The following is a 12146-nucleotide window of genomic DNA, read 5'->3' as shown; positions in this document are numbered from 1 at the left end:
CCAGTGAAGCAATGTCCTCCACAACTAGACTGAAGAACAAAAGGACAGCAACTTGTCTGTTCCCCTTCCCCCAATTCCCCAGCACTGTTCACATCCCCCCAATTCCCCAATAAAAATCTTAAAAAAAAAAGACTGCTAAATTCTTTCTAAGGTTCCACAATGACGGCTTCAGATGAAAAAGCAAAATGGGTAAATGCCCCACATAGCTGAGTTAATTATATTTTTGAAAGAATAATGGTGGGTGTGTATGTGGCTATAAAAGGGGCAACATGAGGGTTCCTTGTGGTGCTGGAACTGTTCAGTATCTTGACTGTGGTGGTGGATTCACGAGCCCACACAGGCAACAAATAGTATAGAACTTACACACACACACACACACACACACACACACACACACACACACAAACACACGAGTACAAATAAAACCAGGGGATTACGAGGTGGAATGTATCAATGTCAATATCTTGAGTGTGATATTACACTGGAGTTTTGAAAAATATTACCACTGGGAGAAATAAGCAAAGTTTACAAGGTTTCTCTGTATTGTTTCTCACAACTACTTGTGAGACTATAATTATTTCAATAAAAATTGCAGTTATAAAAACAGCTACAGGAAAAAATATATAGTTATATAAAACTGCAACTATGAAATGTAAATTCATTGTTGAAACTGTAGCAAAACATATAAAAATAAAATGTTAAAATTACTGGTACCCTACTATCCAAATATCCTTTTATAATATTTTGATGTAGTTCCTTCATTTTTAGACTAGTATAGATCCTTACAATGACTTTCCTGTGTGAATATATAAATATGTGTGTTTGTCTAGTTTAATTCAGCATACAGCTTGTTTCTTGTTTGTTCCAAAATTTTATATTTCAAACATCTTCCCATTACACTAAAAATTCATTGAACAATTAGTTTTTGATGGCTATTTAGTAATATCACATAGGCATATCATAATTATCTCACCCAATCTCTGATTTTGGAACATTTTGGGCTGTGTTGAATCTTTTCCCTATTATAAGTAATTCTACAATAAGTTGACTCTAACTGGTTGCTGATATTACTGAGATGAAAGAGAACAATTCCCTGAATGCTAAAATGTTAGAGCTAAAAAGGATCTTAGACATTATCTGACCAAACAATCCGCCTAAAACAAACATACAAACATACATAAATCATTTTATAGTTATGGAAACTGTATGCCTATTCTCACTTTCAGAAGTAAGGATAATGCACAATTTCAACAGCTATTAATTAAAACACACACACAAAACAAAACAAAAACAAAAAAACATGAGCCACTAACCTTGCCCTAAGTCATTTTTGACCTTGTAAAATCAAGCAGAGAAAGAATAAATGAAGAAACTATAGAGAAAAATATTTTTTAAGACTGAAACAGTCTAGATAGGGTTCATATTCCTATTCCCTATGATGCTGGGGTAGCAATTTCATGATTTTAATTTCGTTTCTTCTTCCATACACATAACCCTCCTCCTAGCAAGTCCTCAATAAGCATTTGTTATCTGATGAATGACTGACGTTGCTGGCACATACAGATACTCAATTGCTCAGCGTTACTATAACATTCAGTGTTCTCCCACCTTTCTGTCAGCTCCTATAATATTTAGAACATCCTCCCCGCTCCCCTTTTTCAATGTGAGGACATCTAGCCTACACTTCAGAGCCAGCACCAGTGTCCCTCTTCAGAGAAGCCTTCGTCAGCCCACTAACCTACTTTTCACCCATATTATGTGCCTCCTACTTTGTTATAGGTACATGTCTTCACTGATGGTCAAGGAGCAACTCGAGGGTCAGTCTGTTCCTTTCTCAAGTTTCAGGAGGGCTTTGCCAACCATGTGACAGGACAAGACAGGCTCCTCCCACCCCTCCACCCCCACCCCCACACTGGATAGAGCTACTGGATGAGAGATACACAAGTAACAACTATTAAGCCAATTGAATTCTCTCTTCCTGTAATTTAGAGTTTGGGATTTGGAGACAGATGATCAGTGAAGACAGACTGCTTGAATGAGTGTGAACTTGGGAAATTCGGGGAAGCCATGTGCCCAGAGAAGACAAAAAAGCTGTACAGAGAGAGAATAAAGGATGAAGCAAATACACAGAAGAGAACAGAACAAGAGCCTCGAAGCACCAGAGAGAGCGGGGCTGTCGGGGGGGCTTTCAGCGCTAGAGTTCCAGGCCCAAATGAGACCAGGCTCAACCCTCCGACCCTGAGGCCCAGGTGGCACCGGATGACTTGATAACAACTCCTTTCCTTTGGTTTTCAATTAAGGTGTTTTGAAATAGGCTTTTACTACTTGCAACCAAAGATAATTTATTAAGACATGGGTAGAGACTCCAATGCTTTTTCCTCCACCCCTTCATCATTCCATTTCTTCCTCTGAAAATATTTTTTCCAATTTTATCTGAAATGCTCAAATTCTACCCATCCTTCCAGACAAGCCCTACATACAATCTAACCAAGGAAGCATCCATCTCTGCCTTCTCTGAACTCCCACACATGGCATCGTTTCTGGGTCTGACACAAGCACATCTGAGTTACTCGTGTACTTGCCTTATCCTCCCTTTCAATTACTTCCTCTCTCTAGGCCTCAGTTTCCTCACCCTTAAGATGAATGGACTGGATGAGATCAGCGGTTATCAGACTCGCTCCTACAGAGCCCCAGGTTTGGCAGTTTTGCACGAGAAACCGCTTTTGAGGATAGAGAGGTGAGTGGTCCCAAGAAAGCAGTGTCCAGCCTCCCATACTTACTTTAACCAGAGTTGCTCTGTTTTCATGTATTTCATATATTGTCAGTCTGGGTGAGGCTTTTATTGAGAAAAGTAATCTAGTACTAATCAAATTTGGAAACCCTAAATTAGATAATCCATAAAGCTCCAAGATTCCAGTAACGGGAATGACATAAAAATAACAAAAACATTTTATTGAGCTAGGCACTGTTCTAAACACTCTATCTTTTGTTCTAAAGTCTCTATGTCAACATTTTAATCATCACAACAATCATGTAAAATAGATATTCTTTACCTCACCCTAAAATGAGGACCTGAATCATATAAATTACAAATGGCAGAGGCAGGATTTGAGGCCAAGAAACAGACACAGATCTGAGTTCTTAACCACAATAATATTGTCTCCTAAGCTCCTCTAGGGTGAATACGATAGTTTGTGTTTTTTTTTTTAATCTCACAGCACAGTACTTGGGCTGGTAGTCACTTAAAGTGCTTTCTGAATGAATAAATGTTTGAACAAACAAAGCTAGTCTATCTTGGATTCCATGGAAACTGAGACATGAACTTGAACTTTCTAGGTCTTTGGCTGTCTCCAGGTAGTAACTCTAGTCCAACAGAACCATTTTATAACTTAGTCCTTTTCAACACCATCTCCCTGAAAAGCAAAGGACCTTCTTTCAGCCAGGAAGAAATTTCTCTTTGGTACAGTTTAATTTGTAGCTTTGGTCAGTACCATCGGTTTGATAGGCAATGGACCCATACTTCACCACATTTGCTACCTTCAACTCATAACCAATATACTCGTAATCATTCCTTTTATATCAAGGCTTCTCAACCTTCTCACTGTTGACATTTTTGGCCAGATAATTCTTTATTGTATAGAGCTGTCTTGTGCATTCTAGGATGTTTAGCAGCATCCTGGCCTCTATCCACTACATGCCAATAACAACACCACTGTCAAAAATGTCTCCAGACATGACCAAATATCAGGGATTGGGGAGGGGGGTTGCGTAAAATAGTCCATCATTGAGAACCACTGCTTTTCATGAACTAATAACTTCTTCAGCAACACTGGGAAAAAATAAAGATAGAAGAAAAGCACATTAATGCCTAATCATTAGATTAGAACATAAATGCTAGTTTCTTTTCATCCTTAGAAAATTCCTATGTTTCATCTTCTACTCTCAAAATTCTCCTTAAACTGGGCTGTTCTGAGCATGTATCAAGCCTGCTGACCACCTCAATCCAGAATTCTAGTGATAAAAATCCTACACAGTTATGAAGACTACTTGTGACTGCAAACTGCCTTAAAGCTTATAAACAATCCCAGAACGAATATAACAAAGAAAATGCTCAGAACCTTGTAAAATGAAGAGAGTAAAATGATCCACCTGGAAGAAACCTCAGGATAATAAAATACCCTCACTTAGCTTCAACCTCTTGATACAGCCAACATACAGCAAGCATCTCTTATAGGGCAGGGAATGCACCAGGCACTTTTCTATACCTGAGCCCACTTGCTTTTCCTATCAATATGATGAGATAGGCATTATCTGTTTTACAGTAGGGCTCAGAGGGGTAAAACGACTTAGCCAAGGTTACAAAGCTATTCACTGATATCAAAACTGGAATCTAGAACAACCACTAGCCCCAACTCCAATGCTGTCTCCACTCCTGTATTGAAGTATTCCACAAGAAAAACTGTAGCCACAATCAGTGGAGAGCCAAGAAGGTAACGGAAAACCTTTTTCATTCATACTTTACATATAGATAAGAGACAAAAGGGTATATTCCCAAACGTTAACAATGATCGTCCATGGAAAACCAGATTATCAGCTCTTTTTATTTTCCTTTGCGCTTTTCTGCATTTTCTAAACTGTTTGTCCTAAATATGTATTACCTATGTAATAAAAAAATAATTAGAACCCACTTCCAACAACAAAAATAACTCATTGAAGTATCAACATTTAATGCCAGTTTTTAACAAACCATGATCACTACTGCTCACCTATGAGACTGCCAAAAATAAAGAAGTTGGATAACACTCAGCTTTGTCACGTATGTGGGAAAACAAGCAGTCTCACACGCCGACAGCAGAAACTTAAGTTGGTGCAGGTTCTAGGACCACAATCCGGCAAGATCTATCTGTCATAATGTGAAATGCATATGCTCCTTCTCCTAGCAACTCCACGTCTAAGAATTTATCCCACGGGTGTACCACAAAGACAATTCACACAAATACATGTTGCAAGATATTTACTACCTATCAGTAGAGGGACTGGGACAGTGGAATTCAAAGCAATCATTAGAGAAAATGAGGTCCATTTCTAGGTACGAATGTAGAAAGTTATCCAAGACACAGTGTTAGGTAAAAACCAAGTTACGGAACAGCATGCATAGGATTCCAGGGCACACAGGTACACATCACATATGGACGGGTAGAGAGCATGTGTGGTATGCAGGAGTCTGCTTGTGTCTAAGCTTACACACGCACAGTAAATTCTGTAAGTATATATAAGAAACCGCTCATATTAATTATATGTAGAGAGTAGGATAGAAGCTGGGGAGAAAGGAAGTGGACTTTTATTTTCATTTTTATACCACTCTCTGAATTTTGTTCTGTTTCAATTTTTTTTTCATGAATATGTATCACTGTTACAAGCAAAAACAGGGTTTTGTTTTGTTTTGTTTTGTTTTGGGTTTTTCAGATACAAGAAGGCCAGCTCTCACGCCATGGCTTGAAAACAAAGCAACATACGAAATACAACTGTCTTCTGTTATGACTGCAAATGCTCACAAAACAAGAGAGTGTGTGAAAGGCTCCCAGGCTCTGTGTGCCAGTAAGAGGCATAATGGAGACAGTTCTTTCCTGGCACACTGAGAGACAAAGCCAGCTCCTACCCTGTGAGGGGAATTAATGGCTGGATTTCCAGACCAATAATTAAAGTGGAATCCTGCTATACTTTTCGAGGCAACCTAGGCTAATTACCCTAGTAGATAAAAACAATTTGTCCTGTTCTATCCCTCCAGCTCGTCTCCTCCTAAAGTGGTCAATACATCTTAGCCTCAGGGAGCCCAAGATCTCAACTCGCCTCCTTTGCAAACTCCATCACTCTCCGATATGTCAGAAGACCTGGGTCATGCTGCTGCCTGAGCTGTGTTATCAGCTCACTGAACTTAACAGAGCTGCTTATGTCTAAAACATTTTGTTGATGCCACCTACTTGACTGGATAATTGTAAAAGCTAAATATCATAGGCTATTTAAAAAGCATGTTGCCAAAACTAAGATGCTGTGAAAATGTTAGTTCACTTGAACTTTGGGGGGGTGGGGTGGGTGGAGTGAGGGGGGGGGCGTCTGATCATCAATGCTGAGCAGTAGTTGCTGACCTCACCTGTGCTATACAAATCCTGCCTACAACCTGCAATACCTATGAAGCCACCTCAAATCCTTTCTCAACGCAAACAGCCAAAATGGTCTCTTAAAAACACAACTCAGACTGCCTTTGTTGTCATTCCCTACTGGCTCACTAAGTGCCGGTTACACCAGTTCTCTTCTCCTTTCTGGAAAGCCTTCTCCCTCTTCCAGGTCTTTTCATGTACTGTACCTAGTACTTGAAAAGCTTGCTCTACACCCAGCTTTTTTGTTTGTTTGTTTTTAAGATTCTATTGGGGAATTGGGGGAGGGGAATAAAGTAGCTATCCTGTTCTTCAGTCTAGCTGTGGAGGACGTCGCTTCACTGGTCCATGTTGGTATTATCATTGTGCTCTTCCCGGGTGAGTCAGATGGGTCGCCGGCCATTGGATGACCGCTCACAGCGAATCACAGCAGCTCACGCCGGCTGCCAGCCACTCACAGTAGCTCACGCAGCCCACTGCAACCCAAGCCATCGCCGGGGACTCACGGCAGCCCAACTCCAGGTCGAGCTGTTGTTCACCATCTTAGCTGTAGAGGGCGCAGTGTCACTGGCCCATGTGGGATCCAAACCAGCGGTCCTGCTGCTCAGAGCTGGCGCTCCCAAGCCAACTCTTAACCAACGCGCCACTCAGCCGGCCTGCCCAGCTTTTTTTTTTCCCCCCTGTCTGCTTATGTTTCTTCAGGTGTCAGCTCAAATGTTACCTCCTCAGAAAAAGTTTTCCTGATCACAGTCTATAAAATAGGCCTCCCTCCCCCCCCCCAGGGCCCTGAATTATTCTATCCTCACTCTAGCCCTTCATAGCATTTAACATACCATATAACCCATTATTTTTGTTTACCGGTTTATGGTATGTCTTCTGCACTATAATAAAGGTTTTAAGTGTTGAGGTCTTATCTGTCTCATCCTCCACTGCATCCCTGTGCCTAGAACAGTGCTAGCACATAGTAGGTGGTGAGGAGGCATTTGTGAAATGAGAGAACAGAGTTATTCACTGCAAAGTGCTTTCATCTACATTCTCATATTTCACCTTGCCTGTGAAACAGGCAGGGTCAGTATAATTTTTCTCATTTGAATTACTGGCCCAGTCACAATTTGTAAATGACAAAGCCAGAGCTGATATCTGGGGTTTCTGACTCATTATTTCCTAATACCCCCACTGTTAAATAGTATCCGAAAATTGGACTTGGAAATGTTGAAAAGAGTACAATTGATCGAGACTTCAGCAAGAGGGGAGGGGAGAAGAAAGATCTGCTTTCCTGCAGGGGTGAGGCAACGAAGACATGGAGGGGAAAATGGACAGCTATTATCTTACACTCCCTAGTTGTGAATTAGTAACTAAAATTCTTTCCTTCACCGGAATGAAACACAGCTACCTCTGGGATGGAGGCTTATGAAACCTCTCATCAAGCCACAGTATGGAACGCTTTGCTAATAGAAACAGAAAGTGAAATTTTAGGTGGGTCAGATACAGTTACCCAAATTGGAAAGTGACACCAGTATTCACACCTATCAGACCACATGCAGTAAGCTGGGATCTACGTTATACACACCCGCCCCGCACTACCCCCAAAACTACAGTCATCCACGTACCTTCCTATGGCATGGAGCTCCAAATCTCCCCGACAGGCTGACTCACTGGCAGGAGAGAAGGGGAGAAGACCCACACAGGAAAGGGCACAGAGAGTAGCACAAACAAAGGCGGGGAAGGAAGGACGAGGAAGTTGAAGATGAAGGGGAAGGGGCAAGAGGAGAAAGAAAAAAAAGAGGGAAGGAGGACTGCAGAAGAGGGGAAAGTGAAAGAAGAATAAGGGGCAGGGAGAAATGAGGACTGTTACCCTGCTAAGATTTCTGCTTCAATATTCAAGTGGCCAAATTCTGGTATGAGGCAGTCCTGGGGTCAGGGTATTTTTTTCAGGCACTTGTCTGTTTCCATAGAGACCAAGAATTCTTGCCTCAGTAATCATCTTCCAAATTTCTCCGGTGGCTGAGCTTTCTTCCTGTGCCTCCATCATCAGGCAAGAACGCAGAGGCTCACCCAGTGAGCATGGGCGAAAGGGCTGGCTGGCTACCTTATACCATCTTGGCCTCCAGCCCAGTGCCATAGAGCTTCCGTTCTAGCATTTCCACTTGATAAAAGTGAACTGGCATCTTAAGATGATTAACCATAGAGCTGGGAGGACCATGCGCAGCGCTAGGCCCCCTTGTTAACTCTCTAGTCCTGACTTCCTATTAAACTTTGTGGTAACTTCCGGGGAAGGGATTCATATATATATATAGAGAGAGGCCATCTTGGGAAGGCTCTCTGCTCTTTTGCATGTGTGCGGCTGGTTGGAGCTCTGGTCCGAAGTGTGCATTCACACACTGCTGGGGTGGTCTCGTTCTTTTTGTTTTCCTAAATAAACCGCTCTTTTGGTGGATTTTCTGGAGAGTCACAATGATTACCTTACTCCTCCCACAGGCAAATATAGGCGCTGTTCCTCCCACGGCACTCCCCTGAAGATCTGCACAGCCTAATGGGCAGCCTACCAAAAAGCTGAAAGCTTAGTGAAACCCTGTGCCAAGCTGACAGTATATCTGGCCCTTCTACAAATATGCTCGTGGTACATTTGCAGCATAGAAAACCAGCTGGTCACATTTTCCACTTCTAGCCGAGACTGGAAATAACCCCCTCCTCTCCTGCCTTCGAGTGCCCATTCCCCCATTTAAGAAAAAATAAAAAATTATATATTTTGGTTGCATTTGTATAAAGGTGAATTCCTAACTGTCATACTCATTTTTTTAAATTCTGGTTTTTTAAAAAAATTAAAACATTTTTGTAGGTCTTAAAAATTACTGTGGTCCCTAGGCACTATGCCTGTTGGATAAGCCCTGACTCATCTCCCCCTACTCCCAAATCTTCAGCACCCTGCTACTGCCTGCAGAATACAGTCCAACCTCCTCAGCAGGCTCACCCTGATCTTGGTTTAATCTCTCTGCCCAGTGCCATCCACTATAGCACCTCCCACCCACATGGGCTCCAGCTTGCAGGCCTAAATGCAGTTCTGTCAACACACCATGCACGAGGATGCCACTGTGCCTTAGCCCTCAGCCCAAAACAATTTTCCTTTCCTTCTCCACATACTGACTTCTGGCTCAAACATCACTTTCCACTGTGGCCTTCTCTAGTTCTTCCAGGTAAAATCATGGCTCCTTCTTCTGCACCCCCATACCACTTTACATGTCCATTATTATCTCACTTATCCACCCTGGCATTTGCCAAATATAACCAATTCTAACATGCACTTCTTTCACAGCATAACATTTATAAAATCAGGAAGTGGCTTACAACATATGCCAAACAAACTCACCAGACACTGGGTAGAGTACTACTGTGCAATACACCAATAGTCATTATTTTCTGCACATGCGAACCCAACATTGCACAGAAGGCACTGGGTCATCTGATTCCTTCCTTGATGTGGTTATTTGTATTGTTAACACCACACATGGTTGAATTTTAACTTCTATCCCTAGTAGCTTTTAAAATTATGCTTTGGGATGGCCAGTCGGCTCAGGTGGTTAAAGCGTGGTGCTCGTAACACCAAGGATGCCAGTTCGATTCCCACATGGGCCAGTGGGCTGTGCCCTCTACAGCTAGATTGAAAATAACTAGTACTTTAATTGGAGCTGATGGGTCCTGGAAAAACGCCCTCCACAACTAGATTGAAACAACTACTTGACTTGGAGCTGATGGGTCCTGGAAGAACACACTGTTCCCCAATAAAGTTTAAAAATAAAATAAAATTAAATTATGCTTTGATGCATTATTGAAATAAAAAGGTATTTTGAATCTAGACTATGGCCTGTGACATGTCAGGCAAAGCAATTAAGGTAGTAGAAATTGCCAGATCTCCTGGCATATGTCATGAAATTTTCTAATTCTTTGGACCATGAAGGACTTATTCCTTAGACCCTAAGCTGTTCTGTCAAAAGCTTCCAAGTAAATTTCAAGAGATGTCAGTTCAACATACAGTAACTGTAATTTAGTTTATTCCTGAGTCACAAGTTTTGCCAACAAGGAAATGTTCAACATAAGCTCCAGGATTCTTCAATTCACCTCGAAATTATAGATTCTTTCCAAAAGGAGTTCAAAATGGTAAAGTGCAGGCTATAAAAAGCAGTACGTCACCATAAAGCTTACATATAACTGCAGAAAGCCAAAGGTGATACAAAGAATTTTTAATATTAAATCTGAAAATAGCTAAGAGTCAAACCTTGTAATAATGATGAAGAAATCTACAGATAAAAGTCATCTATTGTTAGTCCGTAAATAAATAAAAAAAAATTGTGTACATTTAGTGGTTTGTTTTGTTTTATTCTGCTGAAAAAGGTTACCTTGATGATGAATCATACAACAGATTGCATCTTTTGCGCAAGAGAGCAGTCTTTTGGTGAGCTAATTATTTCTTTACATTTCCACATTAGAAAACTCTTGGGGGTCTGGGGCCATGTATTAATCATCTCCCTCTCCTCTCTATTGTCCTTGCATACAAAACATGCTCATTATTGAACTGGTCTAGCTTTGGGCCAACAGTTTCATTTTTCAAGTCTGGCCTCATTTCTGTTAAAATCTAGCTGTGTGATTATTTTTAGGTTTGGATGGACATATTTCATTATAAATGCCCTTTTTAAAAATTCAAAATCTGTTCATGCTTTCATTTATTCAATGAGTATTTAAATAAATGCCAAGCAGTGACAAGAATACAAAGGTGGATAGGACACAGCTTCGTCTGAACTTTACTTCCAGTCTAGAGGGAGAAACAGGGCAGGCAACATATCACAACTCAATGTGATGACAACTATGATAGGGACATACAGGCTGCTGGAGGGGCATGGAGAACAGCCGTCTCATATGCAGCCTGTAGGGTTTGAGGATATTGAAGTCAAGTCCTGAAGAAAGCATAGGAGATAACCTAGAAAAGTGGACATCTAGGTGGCTATGGGAGCTGCCCTAAGCTGAGCGAACAGTATTTGCAAAAGCTTAGAGATAGAGTGGAGGGAGGGGGCCTACCTATGAAGAAAGGACAAGAAGTTCTGTTGGGCTGGCTTGCAGAGGTACCAGGATGTCCAGTTAAGAATACTCTGGACTTTATCCTGAGAGCAGTGCACACTCATTTTTACTGAAGATATTGTTCCATAAATTTATAAAGCTGCATAATTACATTGTACTCTGTGTCATATCAGAACTTAATCAGTCTTACTCAATACTGATTTTTCTCTATCTCCCTCATTTCCAGTATTTTTAAGTTCTTTATGTTATGTTTAAGTCCAGAGAGATATCTGTCTTATTGCACAAGATTCAAAACGAAAAACAACTGGACTCATTTCAGTTACCGCGGACACTCCTATTTCTCCCTACGTTAGGGAAAGAAACAAATAAGAAACATTCACTAAATTCTTCACTTGTGATCTCATGGGCATTTTCTATCGCATTTTACTCAATAAAGAATGAGTAGAGCCTGTATAATCTCAGGCAAATGCTTAACCTCTGGTTTAATCAAACAAAAGCAAAGTAACTATCACCTACCTTAAAGAATTCTTATGAGAGTTAAATAAGACATGTACAGATACATATGTACAGATACAATCCAGCACAATGCCTGGATCGTAACAGTTAAATTGTAGCTATTTTTATCATTAAGCATTATTGAACAATGTAAATAAATGTACATGGTTACAACTTTAAATTTGTATTACAATTTTAATCATATATATATATATATATATATATACATATATATACATATATATTTACATACTTTCACTTTCAATAGGGGTTACCATATTTTGCCATGTATAATGTGCACTTTTTGGCCCAAATTTGTGAGGGGAAAATAAGAATGTGTATTATACATGGGTAGTACTAATTCCATATCTATATAAATGTTTTTAATTATTTTATTTATGCTTATGAGTTAAAAGTGTAACTCTA

At 40.5% G+C, this 12146-nt stretch overlaps 1 protein-coding gene across 8 annotated transcripts in view; it reads right to left on the bottom strand.

Annotated features, from left to right (window-relative positions):
- DNAJC6 (DnaJ heat shock protein family (Hsp40) member C6) overlaps positions 1–12146 on the bottom strand; it is a 146915-nt gene that overhangs the window by 82218 nt on the left and 52551 nt on the right. The window lies entirely within an intron of this gene.

The sequence above is a fragment of the Hipposideros armiger genome, unplaced genomic scaffold (assembly GCF_001890085.2).
Source record: "Hipposideros armiger isolate ML-2016 unplaced genomic scaffold, ASM189008v1 scaffold_106, whole genome shotgun sequence".
NCBI lineage: Eukaryota > Metazoa > Chordata > Mammalia > Chiroptera > Hipposideridae > Hipposideros > Hipposideros armiger.
The sequence above is the reverse complement of the archived record's forward strand: the minus strand, read 5'-3'. Positions and strand labels throughout refer to the sequence as shown.